Genomic DNA, 22,176 nt, shown 5'->3' with positions numbered 1-22,176 from the left:
CTCACAGATTGGGGGGTGAGGAGTCCCACAGTTTCGGGGGTGAGGAGTCCCACAGTTTGGGGGTGAGGAGTCCCACATTTAGTGGGTGGGGAGTCTCACAGTTTGCGGGGTGAAGAGTCCCACAGCTTCGGAGGTGAGAAGTCCCACAGTTTAGGGGGAGAGGAGTCCCACAGTTTGGGGGTGAGGAGCCTCATACTTTGTGGCGTGAGGAGTCCCACAGTTTGTGGGGTGACGAGTCCCACTGTGTGGGGGGTGAGGAATCCCACAGTTTGGGGGGGATGGAGTCCCCACAGTTTGTGGGTGGGTGAGGAGTCTCACAATTTGGGGGGTGAGGAGTCTCACAGTTTGGGGAGTGAGGAGTCTCTTAGTTTGGAGGGTGAGGAGTCCCACAGATTGGGGGGGTGAGGCGTCCCACAGTTGGAGGTGTGAGGTGTCACATAGTTTGGGGGGTGAGGAGTTCCACAGTTTGGGGAGTGAGGATTCCCACAGTTTGGGGGTGTTAGGAGTCCCACAGTTGGGAGGTGAGGAGACTCACAGTTTGCGGGGTGAGGATTCTCACAGTTTCGGGGGTGAAGAGTCCCACAGTTTGGGAAGTGAGGAGTCCCACAGTTTGGGAGGTGAGGAGTCCCACAGCTTGGGGGCTGAGGATTCCCACATTTTGGGGGGTGAGGAGTCCCACAGTTTGGGAGGTGAAGTGTCCCACTGTTTGCGGGGTGAGGAATCTCACAGTTTGGGGGGTGAGGAGTCACACAGTTTGGAGTGTGAGGAGTCCCACAGCTTTGGGGTGAGGAGTCCCCACAGTTTGGGGAGTGAGGAGTCCCACAGTTTTGGGGTGAGGAGTCCTAAAGTTTAGGGGGTGAGGAGTCCCACAGATTGGGGGGTGAGGAGTCCTACAGTTTCGGGGGTGAGGAGTCCCACAATTTAGTGGGTGAGGAGTCCCAAAGTTTGGTGGTGTGGAGTCTCACAGTTTGGGGGTGAGGAGTCCCACAGTTTGGGTGGCGGGGAGTCTCCACGTTTGAATTTTGAGGAGTCCCACAGTTTGGGGGAGTGAGGAGTCCCACAGTTTGGGGGGTTAGGAATCCAGAGTTTGGGGGGTGAGGATTCCCACAGTTTGGGGTTGAGGAGCCCCATAGATTGGGGGTGAGGAGTCCCCACAGTTTGGGGGGTGTGGAGTCCCACAGTGTGGGGGTGGTGAGGCGACCCACAGTTTGAGGTGTTAGGTGTCTCATAGTTTAGGCGGCGAGGAGTTCCACAGTTTGGGTGGTGAGGAGTTCCACAGTTTGGGTGGTGAGGAGTCCCACAGTTTGGGTGGTGAGGAGTCTCACAGTTTGGGGGTGGGGAGTCTCACAGTTTGGGGGTGAGGAGTCCCACAGTTTGGGGGTGAGGAGTCTCACAGTTTGGTGGTGAGGAGTCTCACAGTTTGGGGGGTGAGGAGTCTCACAGTTTGGGGGTGAGGAGTCCCGCAGTTTGGGGGGTGAGGAGTCTCACAGTTTGCAGGTGAGGAGTCCCACAGTTTGGGGGTGAGGAGTCTCACAGTTTGGGGGTGAGGAGTCTCACAGTTTGGGATGTGACAAGTCCCAAAGTTTGGGGCTGAGGTGTCCCACAGTTTGGGGGTGAGGAGTCTCACAGTTTGGGATGTGACAAGTCCCAAGTTTGGGGCTGAGGTGTCCCAAAGTTTGAGGGGTGAGGAGTCTAACAGTTTGGTCTGTGACAAGTCTCAAAGTTTGGGGGTGAAGAGTCCCACAGTTTGGGAAGTGAGGAGTCCCACAGTTTGGGAGGTGAGGAGTCCCACAGTTTGGGCGGTGAGGAGTCCCACGGTTTGGGGGCTGAGGAGACCCATGGTTTGGGGGTGAGGAATCGCACAGTTTAGGGGTGAGGATTCCCAATTTTTGTGGGGTGAGGCGTCCCACAGTTTGGGAGGTGAAGTGTCCCACAGTTTGGGGGTGTGAGGAGCCCCACAGTTTGGGTAGTGAGGAGTCCCAGAGTTAGGGATGTGAAAAGTCGCACAGTTTGGGGAGGGTGAGGAGTCCCACAGTTTGGGGGTGAGGAGTCCCCACAGTTTGGGGGGGTGAGGAGTCTCACAGTTTGGGGAGTGAGGAGCCTCTCAGATTGGGGGGTGAGGATTCCCACAGTTTGGGGTGAGGAGTCCCACAGTTTCGGGGGGTGAGGAGCCTCACAGTTTGGGGGGTGAGGAGTCCCACAGTTTGAGGGTGAGGAGCCCCCACAGTTTGGGGGGTGAGGAGTCCCACAGTTTGGGGGGTGAGGAGTCCCACAATTTGGGGGTGATGAGTCCCCACAGTTTGGGCGGTGAGGTGTCTCACAGTTTGAGGGGTGATGAGTCCCACAGTGTGGGGGAGGTGAGGATTCCCGCAGTTTGTGGGGTGAGCAGTCACACAGTTTGGGTGGTGAGGAGCCCCACAGTTTGGAGGGTGAGGAGTCTCACAGTTTGGGGGGTGAGCACTCCCACAGTTTGGGGGGTGAGGAGTTCCACAGTTTGGGTGGTGGGGAGTCTTCACATTTGAGGTGTGGCGAGTCTCACAGATTGGGGGGTGAGGAGTCCCACAGTTTGAGGGGTGAGGAGTCCCACATTTAGTGGGTGGGGAGTCTAACAGTTTGCGGGGTGAAGAGTCCCACAGTTTCGGAGGTGAGAAGTCCCACAGTTTAGGGGGTGAGGAGTCCCACAGTTTGGGGGTGAGAAGACTCACAGTTTGTGGCGTGAGGAGTCCCACAGTTTGTGGGGTGAGGAGTCCCACTGTTTGGGGGGTGAGGAGTCCCACAGTTTGGGGGGTGTGGAGTCCCCACACTTTGGGGGTGGGTGAGGAGTCTCACAATTTGGGGGGTGAGGAGTCTCACAGTTTGGGGAGTGAGGAGTCTCTTAGTTTGGGGGGTGAGGAGTCCCACAGATTGGGGGGGTGAGGCGTCCCACAGTTTGCGGAGTGAGGATTCTCACAGTTTCGGGGGTGAAGAGTCCCACAGTTTGGGAAGTGAGGAATCCCACAGTTTGGGAGGTGAGGAATCCCACAGCTTGGGGGCTGAGGATTCCCACGGTTTGGGGGTGAGGAGTCTCACAATTTAGGGGTGATGATTCCCACATTTTGGGGGGTGAGCTGTCCCACAGTTTGGGAGGTGAAGTGTCCCACTGTTTGCGGGGTGAGGAGTCTCACAGTTTGTGGGGTGAGGAGTCACACAGTTTGGAGTGTGAGGAGCCCCACAGCTTTGGGGTGAGGAGCCCCACAGTTTGGGGAGTGAGGAGTCCCTCAGTTTTGGGTGTGAGGAGTCCCAAAGTTTAGGGGTTGAGGAGTCCCACAGATTGGGGGGTGAGGAGTCCTTCAGTTTCGGGGGTGAGGAGTCCCACAGTATAGTGGGTGAGGAGTCCCAAAGTTTGGTGGTGTGGAGTCTCACAGATTGGGGGGTGAGGAGTCCCACAATTTGGGTGGCGGGGAGTCTCCACGTTTGAGGTTTGAGGAGTCCCACAGTTTGGGGGAGTGAGGAGTCCCACAGTTTGGGGGGTTAGGAGTCCACAGTTTGGGGGGCGAGGATTCCCACAGTTTGGGGGTGAGGAGCCCCATAGCTTGGGGGTGAGGAGTCCCCACAGTTTGGGGGGTGAGGAGTCCCACAGTTTGGGGGTGGTCAGGCGACCCACAGTTTGAGGTGTTAGGTGTTTTAGTTTGGGCGGCGAGGAGTTCCACAGTTTGGGGGGTGAGGAGTCCCACAGTTTGGGTGGTGAGGAGTCTCACAGTTTGGGTGGTGAGGAGTCTCACAGTTTGGGTGGTGAGGAGTCTCACAGTTTGGGTGGTGAGGTGTCTCACAATTTGGGGGTGAGGAGTCCCACAGTTTGGGAGGTGAGGAGTTCCACAGTTTGGGTGGTGAGGAGTCCCACAGTTTGGGTGGTGAGGAGTCTCACAGTTTGGGGGTGAGGAGTCTCACAGTTTGGGGGTGAGGAGTCCCACAGTTTGGGGGGTGAGGAGTCTCACAGTTTGGGGGTGAGGAGTCTCACAGTTTGGGGGTGAGGAGTCCCGCAGTTTGCAGGTGAGGAGTCCCACAGTTTTGGGGGTGAGGAGTCCCACAGTTTGGGGGTTGAGGAGTCTCACAGTTTGGGAGTGAGGAGTCCCACAGTTTGGGGGGTGAGGAGTCTCACAGTTTGGGGGGTGAGGAGTCTCACAGTTTGGGGGTGAGGAGTCCCGCAGTTTGGGGGGTGAGGAGTCTCACAGTTTGGGGGTTGAGGAGTCTCACAGTTTGGGTGGTGAGGAGTCCCACAGTTTGGTGGTGAGGAGTCTCACAGTTTGGGGGGGTGAGGAGTCTCACAGTTTGGTGGTGAGGAGTCTCACAGTTTGGGGGGTGAGGAGTCCCACAGTTTGGTGGTGAGGAGTCTCACAGTTTGGGGGGGTGAGGAGTCTCACAGTTTGGTGGTGAGGAGCCTCACAGTTTGGGGGGGTGAGGAGTCTCACAGTTTGGTGGTGAGGAGTCTCACAGTTTGGGGGGTGAGGAGTCTCACTGTTTGGTGGTGAGGAGTCTCACAGTTTGGGGGGGGTGAGGAGTCTCACAGTTTGGTGGTGAGGCATCCCACAGTTTGGGAGGTGAAGTGTCCCACAGTTTGGGGTGTGAGGAGTCTCACAGTTTGGGGGTGTGAGGAGCCCCACAGTTTGGGGGTGTGAGGAGCCCCACAGTTTGGTGGGTGAGGAGTCCCACAGTTTGGGGGGTGAGGAGTCCCACAATTTGGGAGGTGAGGAGTCCTACAGCTTGGGGGGGGTGAGGAGTCCCACAGTTTTGGGGGGGAGGAGTCCCACAGTTTGCGGGGTGAGGAGTCCCACAGTTTGGGGGGTGAGGAGTCTCACAGTTTGGGGGGTGAGGAGTCCCACAGTTTGGGGGGTGAGGAGTCCCACAGTTTGGGGGGTGAGGAGTCTCACAGTTTGGGGGTTGAGGAGTCCCACAGTTTGGGGGGTGAGGAGTCTCACAGTTTGGGGGGTGAGGAGTCCCCACAGTTTGAGGGGTGAGGAGTCCCACAGTTAGGGGGGTGAGGAGTCCCACAGTTTGGGGGGTGAGATGTCCCACAGTTTGGGGGTGAGGAGTCCCACAGTTAGGGGCGGTGAGGAGTCTCACAGTTTGGGGGGTGAGGATTCCCACAGTTTGGGGGTCAGGAGTCCCACAGTTAGGGGCGGTGAGGATTCTCACAGTTTGAGGGGTGAGGATTCCCACAGTTTGGGGGTGAGGAGTCCCACAGTTTGGGGGGCGAGGAGTCCCACAGTTTGAGGATGAGGAGTCCCCACAGTTTGGGGGGTGAAGAGCCCCACAGTTTGGGGGGGGGTGAGGCGTCCCACAGCTTGGGGATGAGGAGCCTCACATTTTGGGGGTGAGGCATCTCACAGTTTGGGGGTGAGTAGTCCCCACAGTTTGGAGGGTGAGGTGTCCCACAGTTTGGGGGGTGAGGAGTCCCACAATTTGCGGGTGATGAGTCCAACAATTTGGGGGTGAGGAGAACCCACAGTTTGGGGGTTGAGGAGTCCCACAGTTTGGGGGTGAGGAGTACCACAATTTGGGGGTGAGGAGACCCCACAGTTTGGGGGTTGAGGAGTCCCACAGTGTGGGGGAGGTGAGGAGTCCCACAATTTGTGGGGTGAGGAGTCCCACAGTTTGGTGGGTGAGGAGTCTCATAGTTTGGGGGGTGAGGAGTCCCACAAGTTGGGGGGTGAGGAGTCCCACAGTTTGGGGGGTGAGGAGTTCCACAGTTTTGGGGGTGAGGAGTCCCACAGTTTGGGGGGTGAGGAGTCCCACAGTTTGGGGGAGTGAGGAGTCCCACAGTTTGAGGGCTGAGGAGTCCCACAGTTTGGGGGAGTGAGGAGTCCACAGTTTGGGGGGTGAGGATTCCCACAGTTTGGGGGTGAGGAGTCCCCACAGTTTGGGGAGTGAGGATTCCCACAGTTTGGGGGTGAGGAGCCCCACAGTTTGGGCGGCGAGGAGTTCCACAGTTTGGGTGGTGAGGAGTTCCACAGTTTGGGTGGTGAGGAGTCTCACAGTTTGGGGGTGAGGAGTCTCACAGTTTGGGAGTGAGGAGTCCCACAGTTTGGGGGTGAGGAGTCTCACAGTTTGGGAGTGAGGAGTCCCACAGTTTGGGGGTGAGGAGTCTCACAGTTTGGGAGTGAGGAGTCCCACAGTTTGGGGGTGAGGAGTCTCACAGATTGGGGGTGAGGAGTCCCACAGTTTGGGGGTGAGGAGTCCCACAATTTGGGGGTGAGGAGTCTCACAGTTTGGGGGTGAGGAGTCTCACAGTTTGGGAGTGAGGAGTCTCACAGTTTGGGAGTGAGGAGTCCCACAGTTTGGGGGTGAGGAGTCTCACAGTTTGGGGGTGAGGAGTCCCACAGTTTGGGGGTGAGGAGTCTCACAGTTTGGGGGTGAGGAGTCTCACAGTTTGGTGGGTGAGGAGTCTCACAGTTTGGGGGGTGAGGAGTCTCACAGTTTGGAGGGTGAGGAGTCTCACAGTTTGGGGGGTGAGGAGTCCTACAGTTTGGGGGGTGAGGAGTCTCACAGTTTGGGGGGTGAGGAGTCTCACAGTTTGGGGGGTGAGGAGTCACACAGTTTGGGGGGTGAGGAGTCTCACAGTTTGGGGGGTGAGGAGTCTCACAGTTTGGGGGGTGAGGAGTCTCACAGTTTGCAGGTGAGGAGTCTCACAGTTTGGTGGTGAGGAGTCTCACAGTTTGGGGGGTGAGGAGTCCCACAGTTTGGGGGAGTGAGGAGTCCCACAGTTTGAGGGGTGAGGAGTCCCACAGTTTGGTGAGTGAGGAGCCTGTCAGTTTGGGGGGTGAGGATTCCCACAGTTTGGGGGTGAGGAGTCCCACAGTTTGGGGGGCGAGGAGTCCCACAGTTTGAGGATGAGGAGTCCCCACAGTTTGGGGGGTGAAGAGCCCCACAGTTTGGGGGGGTGAGGCGTCCCACAGCTTGGGGATGAGGAGCCTCACATTTTGGGGGTGAGGCATCTCACAGTTTGGGGGTGAGTAGTCCCCACAGTTTGGAGGGTGAGGAGTCCCACAGTTTGGGGGTTAAGGAGTCCCACAATTTGCGGGTGATGAGTCCAACAATTTTGGGGTAAGGAGTCCCCACAGTTTGGGGGTTGAGGAGTCCCACAGTTTGGGGGTGAGGAGTCCAACAATTTGGGGGTGAGGAGTCCCCACAGTTTGGGGGATGAGGAGTCCCACAGTGTGGGGGAGGTGAGGAGTCCCACAATTTGTGGGGTGAGGAGTCCCACAGTTTGGTGGGTGAGGAGTCTCACAGTTTGGGGGGTGAGGAGTCCCACAGGTTGGGGGGTGAGGAGTCCCACAGTTTGGGGGGTGAGGTGTTCCACAGTTTTGGGGGTGAGGAGTCCCACAGTTTGTGGGGTGAGGAGTCCCACAGTTTGGGGGAGTGAGGAGTCCCACAGTTTGAGGGGTGAGGAGTCCCACAGTTTGGGGGAGTGAGGAGTCCCACAGTTTGGGGGTTAGGAGTCCACAGTTTGGGGGGCGTGGATTCCCACAGTTTGGGGGGTGAGGAGTCCCCACAGTTTGGGGGGTGAGGATTCCCACAGTTTGGGGGTGAGGAGCCCCACAGTTTGGGCGGCGAGGAGTTCCACAGTTTGGGTGGTGAGGAGTTCCACAGTTTGGGTGGTGAGGAGTCCCACAGTTTGGGGGTGAGGAGTCTCACAGTTTGGGGGGTGAGGAGTCCCACAATTTGCGGGTGATGAGTCCAACAATTTGGGGGTGAGGAGAACCCACAGTTTGGGGGTTGAGGAGTCCCACAGTTTGGGGGTGAGGAGTACCACAATTTGGGGGTGAGGAGACCCCACAGTTTGGGGGTTGAGGAGTCCCACAGTGTGGGGGAGGTGAGGAGTCCCACAATTTGTGGGGTGAGGAGTCCCACAGTTTGGTGGGTGAGGAGTCCCACAGTTTGGGGGGTGAGGAGTCCCACAGTTTGGGGGAGTGAGGAGTCCCACAGTTTGAGGGCTGAGGAGTCCCACAGTTTGGGGGAGTGAGGAGTCCACAGTTTGGGGGGTGAGGATTCCCACAGTTTGGGGGTGAGGAGTCCCCACAGTTTGGGGAGTGAGGATTCCCACAGTTTGGGGGTGAGGAGTCCCACAGTTTGGGCGGCGAGGAGTTCCACAGTTTGGGTGGTGAGGAGTTCCACAGTTTGGGTGGTGAGGAGTCCCACAGTTTGGGGGTGAGGAGTCTCACAGTTTGGGAGTGAGGAGTCCCACAGTTTGGGGGTGAGGAGTCTCACAGTTTGGGAGTGAGGAGTCCCACAGTTTGGGGGTGAGGAGTCTCACAGATTGGGGGTGAGGAGTCCCACAGTTTGGGGGTGAGGAGTCCCACAATTTGGGGGTGAGGAGTCTCACAGTTTGGGGGTGAGGAGTCTCACAGTTTGGGAGTGAGGAGTCTCACAGTTTGGGAGTGAGGAGTCCCACAGTTTGGGGGTGAGGAGTCTCACAGTTTGGGGGTGAGGAGTCCCACAGTTTGGGGGTGAGGAGTCTCACAGTTTGGGGGTGAGGAGTCTCACAGTTTGGTGGGTGAGGAGTCTCACAGTTTGGGGGGTGAGGAGTCTCACAGTTTGGAGGGTGAGGAGTCTCACAGTTTGGGGGGTGAGGAGTCCTACAGTTTGGGGGGTGAGGAGTCTCACAGTTTGGGGGGTGAGGAGTCTCACAGTTTGGGGGGTGAGGAGTCACACAGTTTGGGGGGTGAGGAGTCTCACAGTTTGGGGGGTGAGGAGTCTCACAGTTTGGGGGGTGAGGAGTCTCACAGTTTGCAGGTGAGGAGTCTCACAGTTTGGTGGTGAGGAGTCTCACAGTTTGGGGGGTGAGGAGTCCCACAGTTTGGGGGAGTGAGGAGTCCCACAGTTTGAGGGGTGAGGAGTCCCACAGTTTGGTGAGTGAGGAGCCTGTCAGTTTGGGGGGTGAGGATTCCCACAGTTTGGGGGTGAGGAGTCCCACAGTTTGGGGGGCGAGGAGTCCCACAGTTTGAGGATGAGGAGTCCCCACAGTTTGGGGGGTGAAGAGCCCCACAGTTTGGGGGGGGGTGAGGCGTCCCACAGCTTGGGGATGAGGAGCCTCACATTTTGGGGGTGAGGCATCTCACAGTTTGGGGGTGAGTAGTCCCCACAGTTTGGAGGGTGAGGAGTCCCACAGTTTGGGGGGTAAGGAGTCCCACAATTTGCGGGTGATGAGTCCAACAATTTGGGGGTGAGGAGTCTCCACAGTTTGGGGGTTGAGGAGTCCCACAGTTTGGGGGTGAGGAGTCCAACAATTTGGGGGTGAGGAGTCCCCACAGTTTGGGGGATGAGGAGTCCCACAGTGTGGGGGAGGTGAGGAGTCCCACAATTTGTGGGGTGAGGAGTCCCACAGTTTGGTGGGTGAGGAGTCTCACAGTTTGGGGGGTGAGGAGTCCCACAGGTTGGGGGGTGAGGAGTCCCACAGTTTGGGGGGTGAGGAGTTCCACAGTTTTGGGGGTGAGGAGTCCCACAGTTTGTGGGGTGAGGAGTCCCACAGTTTGGGGGAGTGAGGAGTCCCACAGTTTGAGGGGTGAGGAGTCCCACAGTTTGGGGGAGTGAGGAGTCCCACAGTTTGGGGGTTAGGAGTCCACAGTTTGGGGGGCGAGGATTCCCACAGTTTGGGGGGTGAGGAGTCCCCACAGTTTGGGGGGTGAGGATTCCCACAGTTTGGGGGTGAGGAGCCCCACAGTTTGGGTGGCGAGGAGTTCCACAGTTTGGGTGATGAGGAGTTCCACAGTTTGGGTGGTGAGGAGTCCCACAGTTTGGGGGTGAGGAGTCTCACAGTTTGGGAGTGAGGAGTCCCACAGTTTGGGGGTGAGGAGTCTCACAGTTTGGGAGTGAGGAGTCCCACAGTTTGGGGGTGAGGAGTCTCACAGTTTGGGGGTGAGGAGTCCCACAGTTTGGGGGTGAGGAGTCCCACAGTTTGGGGGTGAGGAGTCTCACAGTTTGGGGGTGAGGAGTCTCACAGTTTGGGAGTGAGGAGTCTCACAGTTTGGGAGTGAGGAGTCCCACAGTTTGGGGGTGAGGAGTCTCACAGTTTGGGGGTGAGGAGTCTCACAGTTTGGGGGGTGAGGAGTCTCACAGTTTGGGGGGTGAGGAGTCTCACAGTTTGGGAGTGAGGAGTCTCACAGTTTGGGAGTGAGGAGTCCCACAGTTTGGGGGTGAGGAGTCTCACAGTTTGGGGGTGAGGAGTCTCACAGTTTGGGGGGTGAGGAGTCTCACAGTTTGCGGGGTGAGGAGTCTCACAGTTTGGGGGGTGAGGAGTCCCACAGTTTGGGGGTTGATGAGTCTCACAGTTTGGGGGGTGAGGAGTCCCACAGTTTGGGGGGTGAGGAGTCTCACAGTTTGGGGGGTGAGGAGTCCCACAGTTTGGGGGTGAGGAGTCTCACAGTTTGGGGGGTGAGGAGTCCCACAGTTTGGGGGTTGATGAGTCTCACAGTTTGGGGGGTGAGGAGTCCCACAGTTTGGGGGTTGAGGAGTCCCACAGTTTGGGGGTGAGGAGTCCAACAATTTGGGGGTGAGGAGTCCCCACAGTTTGGGGGATGAGGAGTCCCACAGTTTGGTGGGTGAGGAGTCTCACAGTTTGGGGGGTGAGGAGTCCCACAGTTTGGTGGGTGAGGAGTCTCACAGTTTGGGGGGTGAGGAGTCCCACAGGTGGGGGGTGAGGAGTCCCACAGTTTGGGGGGTGAGGAGTTCCACAGTTTTGGGGGTGAGGAGTCCCACAGTTTGTGGGGTGAGGAGTCCCACAGTTTGGGGGAGTGAGGAGTCCCACAGTTTGAGGGGTGAGGAGTCCCACAGTTTGGGGGAGTGAGTAGTCCCACAGTTTGGGGGTTAGGAGTCCACAGTTTGGGGGGCGAGGATTCCCACAGTTTGGGGGGTGAGGAGTCCCCACAGTTTGGGGGGTGAGGATTCCCACAGTTTGGGGGTGAGGAGCCCCACAGTTTGGGCGGCGAGGAGTTCCACAGTTTGGGTGGTGAGGAGTTCCACAGTTTGGGTGGTGAGGAGTCCCACAGTTTGGGGGTGAGGAGTCTCACAGTTTGGGAGTGAGGAGTCCCACAGTTTGGGGGTGAGTAGTCTCCCAGTTTGGGAGTGAGGAGTCCCACAGTTTGGGGGTGAGGAGTCTCACAGTTTGGGGGTGAGGAGTCCCACAGTTTGGGGGTGAGGAGTCCCACAGTTTGGGGGTGAGGAGTCTCACAGTTTGGGGGTGAGGAGTCTCACAGTTTGGGAGTGAGGAGTCTCACAGTTTGGGAGTGAGGAGTCCCACAGTTTGGGGGTGAGGAGTCTCACAGTTTGGGGGTGAGGAGTCTCACAGTTTGGGGGGGTGAGGAGTCTCACAGTTTGGGGGGTGAGGAGTCTCACAGTTTGGGGGGTGAGGAGTCCCACAGTTTGGGGGTTGATGAGTCTCACAGTTTGGGGGGTGAGGAGTCCCACAGTTTGGGGGGTGAGGAGTCTCACAGTTTGGGGCTGAGGAGTCCCACAGTTTGGGGGTGAGGAGTCTCACAGTTTGGGGGTGAGGAGTCCCACAGTTTGGGGGGTGAGGAGTCTCACAGTTTGGGGGGTGAGGAGTCTCACAGTTTGGGGGGTGAGGAGTCCCACAGTTTGGGGGGTGAGGAGTCCCACAGTTTGGGGGGTGAGGAGTCTCACAGTTTGGGGGGTGAGGAGTCCCACAGTTTGGGGGTGAGGAGTCTCACAGTTTGGGGTGAGGAGTCCCACAGTTTGGGGGGTGAGGAGTCTCACAGTTTGGGGGGTGAGGAGTCTCACAGTTTGGGGGGTGAGGAGTCCCACAGTTTGCGGGTTGAGGAGTCCCACAGTTTGGGGGTGTGAGGAGCCCCACAGTTTGGGGGGTGAGGAGTCCCACAGTTTGGGGGTGTGAGGAGCCCCACAGTTTGGGGGGTGAGGAGTCCCACAGTTTGGGGGTGAGGAGTCCCACAGTTTGGGGGTGTGAGGAGCCCCACAGTTTGGGGGGTGAGGAGTCCCACAGTTTGGGGGTGAGGAGTCCCACAGTTTGGGGAGTGAGGATTCCCACAGTTTGGGGGGTGAGGAGTCCCCACAGTTTGGGGGGGGTGAGGAGTCCCACAGTTTGGGAGGGGTGAGGAGTCTCACAGTTTGGGGGGCGAGGAGTCCCACAGTTTGAGGGTGAGGAGTCCCCACAGTTTGGAGGGTGAGGAGTCCCACAGTTTGGGGGGTGAGGAGTCCCCACAGTTTGGGGGGTGAGGTGCCTCACAGTTTGGGGGGTGAGGAGTCCCACAGGTTGGGGGGTGAGGAGTCCCACAGTTTTGGGGGTGAGGAGTTCCACAGTTTTGGGGGTGAGGAGTCCCACAGTTTGGGGGGTGAGGAGTCTCACAGATTGCGGGGTGAGGAGCCCCACAGTTTGCGGGGTGAGGAGTCCCACAGTTTCGGGGGTGAGAAGTCCCACAGTTTGGGGGGTGAGGAGTCCCACAGTTTGGGGGGTGAGGAGTCCCACAGTTTGGGGGTGAGGAGTCTCACAGTTTGCGGGGTGAGGAGTCCCACAGTTTCGGGGGTGAGAAGTCCCACAGTTTGTGGGGTGAGGAATCCCACAGTTTGGGGGTGAGGAGTCCCCACAGTTTGGGGGGGTGAGGAGTCCCACAGTTTGGGAGGGGTGAGGAGTCTCACAGTTTGGGGGGGTGAGGAGTCCCACAGTTTGGGAGGGGTGAGGAGTCTCACAGTTTGGGGGTGAGGAGCCTGTCAGTTTGGGGCGTGAGGATTCCCACAGTTTGGGGGTGAGGAGTCCCACAGTTTGGGGTGTGAGGATTCCCACAGTTTGGGGGGTGAGGAGTCCCCACAGTTTGGGGGGGTGAGGAGTCCCACAGTTTGGGAGGGGTGAGGAGTCTCACAGATTGGGGGGTGAGGAGCCCCACAGTTTCGGGGGTGAGGAGTCCCACAGTTTGGGGGTGAGGAGTCCCACAGTTAGTGGGTGGGGAGTCTCACAGTTTGCGGGGTGAGGAGTCCCACAGTTTCGGGGGTGAGAAGTCCCACAGTTTGGGGGGTGAGGAGTCCCACAGTTTGGGTGTGAGGAGACTCACAGTTTGTGGGGTGAGGAATCCCACAGTTTGTGGGGTGAGGAATCCCACTGTTTGGGGGGTGAGTAGTCCCACAGTTCGGGGGGTGAGGAGTTCCCACAGTTTGGGGGTGGGTGAGGAGTCTCACAATTTGGGGGGTGAGGAGTCTCGCAGTTTGGGGAGTGAGGATTCACTTAGTTTGGGGGGTGAGGAGTCCCACATTTTGGGGGGGTGAGGCGTCCCACAGTTTGTGGTGTGAGGTGTCTCATAGTTTGGGGGTGAGGAGTTCCACAGTTTGGGGGGTGAGGAGTCCCACAGTTGGGAGGTGAGGAGCCTCACAGTTTGCGGGGTGAGGAGTCCCAAAATTTGGTGGTGAGGAGTTACACAGTTTTAGGGGTGAGGAGTCCCACAATTTGTGGGGTGAGGAGTCCCACAGTTTGTGGGGTAAGGAGTCCCACTGTTTGGGGGGTGAGGAGTCCCCACCGTTTAGGGTGCTGAGGAGACCCACAGTTTGGGTGGGGTGTGAGGAGTCCCACAGTTCGGGGGTCAGGAGTCCCACAGTTTGGGGGGTGAGGAGTCCCCACATTTTGGGGGGGTGAGGAGTTTCACAGTTTGGGGGGTGAGGAGTCTCACAGTTTGGGGAGTGAGGAGTCTCTTAGTTTGGGGTGTGAGGTTTCCCACAGTTTGGGGGCGAGGAGCCCCACAGTTTGGGGGGTGAGGAGTCCCACAGTTTGGGGGGCGAGGAGCCCCACAGTTTGGGGGTGAGGAGCTCCACAGTTTGGGGGTGAGGAGTCCCACAATTTGGGGGGCGAGGAGCCCCACAGTTTGGGGGTGAGGAGCTCCACAGTTTGGGGGTGAGGTGTCCCCACAGTTTGGGGGTTGTGAGGCGACCCACAGTTTGAGGTGTGAAGTGTCTCATAGTTTGGGGGGCGAGGGGTTCCACAGTTTGGGGGGTGAGGAGTCCCACAGATTGGGGGGGTGAGGAGTCCCACAGTTGGGAGGTGTGGAGCCTCACAGTTTGGGGGTGAGGAGTCTCACAGTTTGGGATGTGACAAGTCCAAATGTTTGGGGGTGAGGAGTCCCACATTTTGGGGTGAGGAGTCTCACAGTTTGGGGGTGAGGAGTCCCACAGTTTGGGGGGTGAGGAGTCCCACAGTTTGGGGGCGAGGAGCCCCACAGTTTGGGGGTGAGGAGCTCCACAGTTTGGGGGTGAGGAGTCCCCACAGTTTGGGGGTTGTGAGGCGACCCACAGTTTGAGGTGTGAAGTGTCTCATAGTTTGGGGGGCGAGGAGCCCCACAGTTTGGCGGGTGAGGAGCTCCACATTTTGGGGGTGAGGAGTCCCCACAGTTTGGGGGTTGTGAGGCGACCCACAGTTTGAGGTGTGAAGTGTCTCATAGTTTGGGGGGCGAGGAGTTCCACAGTTTGGGGGTTGAGGAGTCCCACAGATTGGGGGGGTGAGGAGTCCCACAGTTGGGAGGTGTGGAGCCTCACAATTTGGGGGTGAGGAGTCTCACAGTTTGGGATGTGACAAGTCCAAAAGTTTGTGGGTGAGGAGTCCCACATTTTGGGGTGAGGAGTCTCACAGTTTGGGGGTGAGGAGTCCCACAATTTGGGGGTGAGAAGTCTCACAGTTTGGGAGTGAGGTGTCTCACAGTTTGGGGGTGAGGAGTCCCACAGTTTGGGGGTGAGGAGTCTCACAGTTTGGGGGTGAGGAGTCCCACAGTTTCGGGTTGAGGAGTCTCATAGTTTGGGATGTGACAAGTCCCAAAGTTTGGGGGTGAGGATTCCCACAGTTTGCGGGTGAGGAGTCTCACAGTTTGGGGGTGAGGAGTCCCACAGTTTGTGGGTGAGGAGTCCCACAGTTTGGGGGTGAGGAGTCTCACAGTTTGGGATGTGACAAGTCCCAAAATTTGGGGCTGAGGTGTCCCACAGTTTGAGGGGTGAGGAGTCTCACAGTTTGGTATGTGACAAGTCTCAAAGTTTGGGGGTGAAGAGTCCCACAGTTTCGGGTTGAGGAGTCTCATAGTTTGGGATGTGACAAGTCCCAAAGTTTGGGGGTGAGGCTTCCCACAGTTTGCGGGTGAGGAGTCTCACAGTTTGGTGGTGAGGAGTCCCACAGTTTGTGGGTGAGGTGTCCCACAGTTTGGGAGGTGAGGAGTCCCACAGTTTGGGCGGTGATGAGTCCCACGGTTTGGGGGCTGAGGAGTCCCACGGTTTGGGGGTGAGGAATCGCACAGTTTAGGGGGTGAGGAATCCCAATTTTTGCGGGGTGAGGCGTCCCACAGTTTGGGAGGTGAAGTGTCCCACAGTTTGGGGGTGTGAGGAGCCCCACATTTTGGGTTGTGAGGAGTCCCAGAGTTAGGGAGGTTAAAAGTCCCACAGTTTGGGGAGGGTGAGGAGTCCCACAGTTTGGGGCTGAGGAGTCCCCACAGTTTGGGAGGTGAAAAGTCCCACAGTTTGGGGGGTGAGGATTCCCACAGTTTGGGGGTGAGGAGTCCCACAGTTTCGGGGGAGTGAGGAGTCTCACAGTTTGGGGGGTGAGGAGTCCCACAGTTTGAGGGTGAGGAGTCCCCACAGTTTGGGGGTGAGGAGTCCCACAATTTGGGGGTGATGAGTCCCCACAGTTTGGGCGGTGAGGTGTCTCACAGTTTGGGGGGTGATGAGTTCCACAGTGTGGGGGAGGTGAGGAGTCCCACAGTTTGTGGGGTGAGGAGTCCCACAGTTTGGGGGGGTGAGGAGTCCCACAGTTTGGGGGGGTGAGGAGTCTCACAGTTTGGGGGGGTGAGGAGTCCCACAGTTTGGGGGGTGAGGAGTTCCACAGTTTGGGGTGGTGGGGAGTCTTCACATTTGAGGTGTGGGGAGTCTCACAGATTGGGGGGTGAGGAGTCCCACAGTTTCGGGGGTGAGGAGTCCCCACAGTTTGGGGGTGAGGAGTCCCACATTTAGTGGGTGGGGAGTCTAACAGTTTGCGGGGTGAAGAGTCCCACAGTTTCGGAGGTGAGAAGTCCCACAGTTTAGGGGGTGGGGAGTCCCACAGTTTGGGGGTGAGGAGACTCACAGTTTGTGAGGTAAGGAGTCCCACAGTTTGGGGGGGTGTGGAGTCCCCACAGTTTGTGGGTGGGTGAGGAGTCTCACAATTTGGGGGGTGAGGAGTCTCACAGTTTGGGGAGTGAGGAGTCTCTTAGTTTGGGGGTGAGGAGTCACACAGTTTGGGGGGGGTGTGAAGCGTCCCACAGTTTGAGGTGTGAGGTGTCTCATAGTTTGGGGGGTGAGGAGTTCCACAGTTTGGGGGGTGAGGAGTTCCACAGTTTGGTGGGTGAGGAGTCCTACAGTTTCGGGGGTGAGGAGTCCCAAAGTTTGGTGGTGTGGAAACTCACAGTTTAGGGGGTGAGAGGTCCCACCGTTTAGGGCGCTGAGGAGTCCAACAGTTTGGGGGGTGAGGAGTCCCACAGTTTGGGTGGTGGGGAGTCTCCACGTTTGAGGTTTGAGGAGTCTCACAGTTTGGGGGAGTGAGGAGTCCCACAGTTTGGGGGGTGAGGAGTCCACAGTTTTGGGGGTGATGGGACCCACAGTTTGGGGGGCTGTGAGGTGTCTCACAGTTCGGGGGTCAGGAGTCCCACAGCTTGGGGGGTGAGGAGTCCCACAGTTTGGGGTTGAGGAGTCCCCACAGTTTGGGGGGGGTGAGGAGTCTCACAGTTTGGGGGGTGAGGATTCTCACAGTTTGGGGAGTGAGGAATCTCTTAGTTTGGGGGGTGAGGATTCCCACAGTTTGGGGGTGAGGAGCCCCACAGTTTGGGGGTGAGGAGTCCCCACATTTTGGGGGGTGAGGAGTCCCACAGTTTGGGGGGGGTGAGGCAACCCAGTTTGAGGTGTGAAGTGTCTCATAGTTTCGGGGGCGAGGATTTCCACAGTTTGGTGGGTGAGCAGTCCCACAGTTTGTGGGGGTGAGGAGTCCCACAGTTGGGAGGTGAGGAGCCTCACAGTTTGGGGGTGAGGAGTCTCACAGTTTGGGGGGTGAGGAGTCCCACAGTTTGGGGGTGAGTAGTCTCACAGTTTGGGGGGTGAGGAGTCTCACAGTTTGGGGGTGAGGAGTCCCGCAGTTTGGGGGGTGAGGAGTCTCACAGTTTGCAGGTGAGGAGTCCCACAGTTTGGGGGTGAGGAGTCTCACAGTTTGGGATGTGACAAGTCCCAAAGTTTGGGGCTGAGGTGTCCCACAATTTGGGGGTGAGGAGTCTCACAGTTTGGATGTGACAAGTCCCAAAGTGTGGGGGTGAAGAGTCCCACAGTTTGGGAAGTGAGGATTCCCACGGTTTGGGGGTGAGGAGTCTCACAGTTTAGGGGGTGAGGATTCCCAATTTTTGTGGGGTGAGGCGTCCCACAGTTTGGGAGGTGAAGTGTCCCACAGTTTGGGATTGTGAGGAGCCCCACAGTTTGGGGGGTGAGGAGTCCCACAGTTTGGGAGGTGAAGAGTCCCACAGCTTGGGGGGGTATAGGAGTCCCACAGCTTGAGGGTGAGGAGTCCCCACAGTTTGGGGTTGAAGAGTCCCACAGTTTTGGGGGGGAGGAGTCCCAGAGTTTTTGGGGTGAGCGGACCCACAGTTTGGGGGGTGAGGTGCCCCACAGTTAGGGGCTCAGGAGTCCCACAGCTTGGCGGGTGAGGAGTCCCACAGTTTGGGGGTGAGGAGTCCACACAGTTTGGGGGGGTGAGGAGACGCACAGTTTGGTGAGTGAGGAGCCTGTCAGTTTGGGGGGTGAGGATTCCCACAGTTTCGGGGTGAGGAGTCCCACAGTTTGGGAGGGGTGAGGAGTCTCACAGTTTGGGGGGTGAGGAGTCCCACAGTTTGAGGGTGAGGAGTCCCCACCGTTTGGAGGGTGAGGAGTCCCACAGTTTGACGGGGGGTGAGGAGTCCCACAGCTTGGGGATGAGGAGCCTCACATTTTGGGGGTGAGGCGTCTCACAGTTTGGGGGTGAGTAGTCCCCACAGTTTGGGGGGTGAGGAGTCCCACAGTTTGGGGGGTGAGGAGTCCCACAATTTGCGGGTGATGTGTCCCCACAGTTTGGGGGGTGAGGTGTCTCACAGTTTGCGTGGTGAGGAGTCCCACAGTTTGGGAGTGAGGAGTCCAACAATTTGGGGGTGAGGAGTCCCCACAGTTTGGGGGTTGAGGAGTCCCACAGTGTGGGGGAGGTGAGGAGTCCCACAATTTGTGGGGTGAGGAGTCCCACAGTTTTGGGGGTGGGGAGTCCCACAGTTTGGGGGGTGAGGAGACTCACAGTTTGGGGGTGAGGAGTCCCACAGTTTGGGGGGTGAGGAGTTCCGCAGTTTGGGTGGTGGGGAGTCTTCACATTTGAGATGTGGGGAGTCTCACAGATTGGGGGGTGAAGAGTCCCACAGTTTGGGGGGTGAGGAGTTCCACAGTTTGGGTGGTGGGGAGTCTTCACATTTGAGGTGTGAGGAGTCTCACAGATTGGGGGGTGAGGAGTCCCACAGTTTCGGGGGTGAGGAGTCTCACAGTTTGGGGGTGAGGATTCCCACAGTTAGTGGGTGGGGAGTCTCACAGTTTGTGGGATGAGGAGTCCCACAGTTTCAGGGGTGAGAAGTCCCACAGTTTGGGGGGTGAGGAGTCGCACAGTTTGGTTGTGAGGAGACTCACAGATTGTGGGGTGAGGAGTCCTACAGTTTGTGGGGTGAGGAGTCCCACTGTTTGGGGGGTGAGGATTCCCACAGTTTGGGGATGGGTGAGGAGTCTCACAATTTGGGGTGTGAGGAGTGTCACAGGTTGGGGAGTGAGGATTCTCTTAGTTTGGGGGGTGAGGAGTCCCACATTTTGGGGGTGAGGCGTCCCACAGTTTGAGGTGTGAGGTGTCTCATAGTTTGTTGGTGAGGAGATCCACAGTTTGGGGGGTGAGGAGTCCCACAGTTGGGAGATGAGGAGCCTCACAGTTTGCGGGGTGAGGAGTCCCAAAATTTGGTGGTGAGGAGTCCCACAGTTTTAGGGGTGAGGAGCCCCACAGTTTGGGGGGTGAGGAGCCTCACAGTTTGTGGGGTGAGGAGTCCCACAGTTTGTGGGGTAAGGAGTCCCACTGATTGGGGGGTGAGGTGTCACACAGTTTGGGGAGTGCGGAGTCCCATAGTTTGGGGGTGAGGAGTCCCACAGTTTGGGGGTGAGGAGCCCCACAGTTTGTGGGGTGACGAGTCTCACAGTTTGCGGGGTGAGGATTCTCACAATTTCGGGGGTGAAGAGTCCCACAGTTTGGTAAGTGAGGAATCCCAGTTTGGGAGGTGAGGATTCCCACGGTTTGGGGGTGAGGAGTCTCACAGTTTAGGGGGTGAGGATTCCCACAGTTTGGGGGGTGAGCCATCCCACAGTTTGGGAGGTGAAGTGTCCCACAGTTTGGGGGGATGAGGAATCTCACAGTTTTGGGGGTGAGGAGTGACACAATTTGGTGTTTGAGGAGTCCCACAGTTTGGGGGAGTGAGGAGTCTCACAGTTTGGGGATGAGGAGTCTCACAGTTTTGGGGGGGAGGAGTCCCACAGCTTTGGGTGAGGAGTCCACACGGTTTGGGGGCTGAGGATTCCCACAGTTTCGGGGGTGAGGAGTCCCAAAGTTTGGGGAGTGAGGAGTCCCACAGATTGGGGGGTGAGGAGCCCACAGTTCAGGGGGTGAGGAGTCTCACAGTTTGGTGGGGTGAGGGGTCCCACAGTTTGGTGGGTGAGGAGTCTCACAGTTTGGGGGGTGAGGAGTCCCACAGTTTGGGGGGTGAGGAGTCCTACAGTTTTGGGGGTGAGGAGCCCACAGTTCAGGGGATGAGGAGTCCCAAAGATTGGGGGGTGGAATCTCACAGTTTGGGGGTGAGAGGTCCCACCGTTTAGGGCGCTGAGGAGTCCCACAGTTTGGTGGGGTGAGGAGTCCCACAGTTTGGTGGGTGAGGAGTCTCACAGTTTGGGGGGTGAGGAGTCCCACAGTTTGGGGGGTGAGGAGTCCTACAGTTTTGGGGGTGAGGAGCCCACAGTTCAGGGGGTGAGGAGTCACAAAGTTTGCGGGTTGAGGTGTCCCACAGATTGGGGGGTGAGGAGTCTCACAGTTTGGGTGGTGAGGAGTCCTCACAGTTTGGTGGGTGAGGAGTCCTACAGTTTTGGGGGTGAGGAGCCCACAGTTCAGGGGGTGAGGAGTCCCAAAGTTTGGGGGGGTGGAATCTCACAGTTTGGGGGTGAGAGGTCCCACCGTTTAGGGCGCTGAGGAGTCCCACAGTTTGGGAAGTGAGGAGTCCCACAGTTTGGGAGGTGAGGAGTCCCACAGTTTGGGAAGTGAGGAGTCCCACAGTTTGGGAAGTGAGGAGTCCCACAGTTTGGGAGGTGAGGAGTCCCACAGTTTGGGGGCTGACGAGTCCCACGGTTTGAGGGTGAGGAGTCTCACAGTTTAGGGGGTGAGGATTCCCAATTTTTGCGGGGTGAGGCGTCCCACAGTTTGTGGGTGTGAGGAGTCCCACAGTTTGGGGGGTGAGGAGTCTCACAGTTTGGGAGGTGAAGAGTCCCACAGTTTGGGGGGGTGAGGAGTCCCACAGATTGGGGGGTGAGGGGTCCCACAGCTTGGGGGTGAGGAGTCCCCACAGTTTGGGGGGTTAGGAGTCCCACAGTTTTGGGGGGGAGGAGTCCCACAATTTTGGGGGTGAGGAGTCCCACAGTTTGGGGAGTGAGGAGTCCCACAGATTGGGGGGTGAGGAGTCTCACAGTTTGGGGGGGAGAGGAGTCCCACAGTTTGGGGATTGAGGAGTCGTCACAGTTTGGTGGGTGAGGAGTCCCACAGTTTGGTGGGTGAGGAGTCTCACAGTTTGGTGGGTGAGGAGTCCCACAGTTTGGGTGGTGGGGAGTCTCCACGTTTGAGGTTTGAGGAGTCCCACAGTTTTGGGGATGAGCAGTCCCACAGTTTGCGGGGTGAGGAGACCACAGTTTGGGGGTGAGGAGTCCCACAGTTTTGGAGGTGAGGGGACCCACAGTTTGAGTGTTGTGGTCTCCCACAGTTAGGGGGTCAGGAGTCCCACAGCTTGGGGGGTGAGGAGTCCCACAGTTTGGGGAGTGAGGAGTCCCTTAGTTTGGGGGGTGAGGATTCCCACAGTTTCGGGTAGAGGATTCCCACATTTTGGGGGTGAGGAATCCCCACAGTTTGGGGGGTGAGGAGTCCCACAGTTTTGGGGGGAGAGGCATCCCACAGTTTGAGGTGTGAGGTGTCTCACAGCTTGTGGGGTGAGGAGTACCACAGATTGGGGGTGAGGAGTCCCACTGTTTGGAGGTGAGGAGTCCCACAGTTTGTCGGGTGAGGAATCCCACAGTTTGCGGGGTGGGGTGTCTCACAGTTTGGGGTGAGGAGTCTCACAGTTTGGGGGTGAGCAGTCTCACAGATTCGGGGGTGAGGAGTCCCACAGTTTGGGGGGGTGACGAGTCCCACAGTTTAGGGCGTGAGGAGACCCAGTTTGAGGTGTGAGGAGACCCAGTTTGAGGTGTGAGGAGCCCACAGTTTGGGGGGTGAGGAGTCTCACAGTTTGGGGGGTGAGGAGTCCCACAGTTTGGGGGGTGAGGATTCTCACAGTTTGAGGGGGTGAAGAGTCCTACAGTTTGGGAAGTGAGGAGTCCCACAGTTTGGGAGGTGAGGAGTCCCACAGTTTGGGGGCTGAGGAGTCCCATGGTTTGGGGGTGAGGAATCTCACAGTTTGGAGTTAGAGGAGTCCCACGGTTTGGGGGTCAGGAATCTCACAGTTTGTGTGGTGAGGAGTCCCACTCTTTGGGGGGTGAGGAGTCCCACAGTTTGGGGAGTGCGAAGCCTCACAGTTTGGGTGGTGAGGAGTCACACAGTTTGGGGAGCACGGATTCCCACAGTTTGGGGGTGAGGAGTCCCACAGTTTGGGGGGTGAGGAGTCCCACAGTTTGGGGGGTGAGGATTCCCACCGTTTGGGGGGTGAGGAGTCTCACAATTTGGGATGTGACAAGTCCCAAAATTTGGGGGTGAGGAGCCCCAAAGTTTGGGGGGTGAGGAGTCTCACAGTTTGGGCGGTGAGGACTCTCACAATTTGGGGGCTGAGGAGTTCCACAGTTTGGGGGGTGAGGAGTCCCACATTTTGGAGGGTGAGGAGTCCCCACATTTTGAGGGGT

General features: G+C 58.0%; 1 protein-coding gene and 1 pseudogene across 1 annotated transcript in view; both read right to left on the bottom strand.

The window, feature by feature from the left end:
- Positions 1 to 10,925, bottom strand: part of LOC147091394 (uncharacterized) — a 43,709-nt pseudogene extending 32,784 nt beyond the window's left edge.
- LOC147091393 (alpha-2-macroglobulin-like) overlaps positions 1 to 22,176 on the bottom strand; it is a 1,124,424-nt gene that overhangs the window by 419,370 nt on the left and 682,878 nt on the right. The gene's annotated exons all lie outside the window — the stretch shown is intronic.

The sequence above is a fragment of the Somniosus microcephalus genome, unplaced genomic scaffold (genome assembly GCF_052327205.1).
Source record: "Somniosus microcephalus isolate GS21.2 unplaced genomic scaffold, FLI_Smic_1.0 unresolved_chr3, whole genome shotgun sequence".
Lineage (NCBI taxonomy): Eukaryota > Metazoa > Chordata > Chondrichthyes > Squaliformes > Somniosidae > Somniosus > Somniosus microcephalus.
Note: the sequence above shows the minus strand (reverse complement) of the source record. Positions and strands in the feature narration are given on the sequence as shown.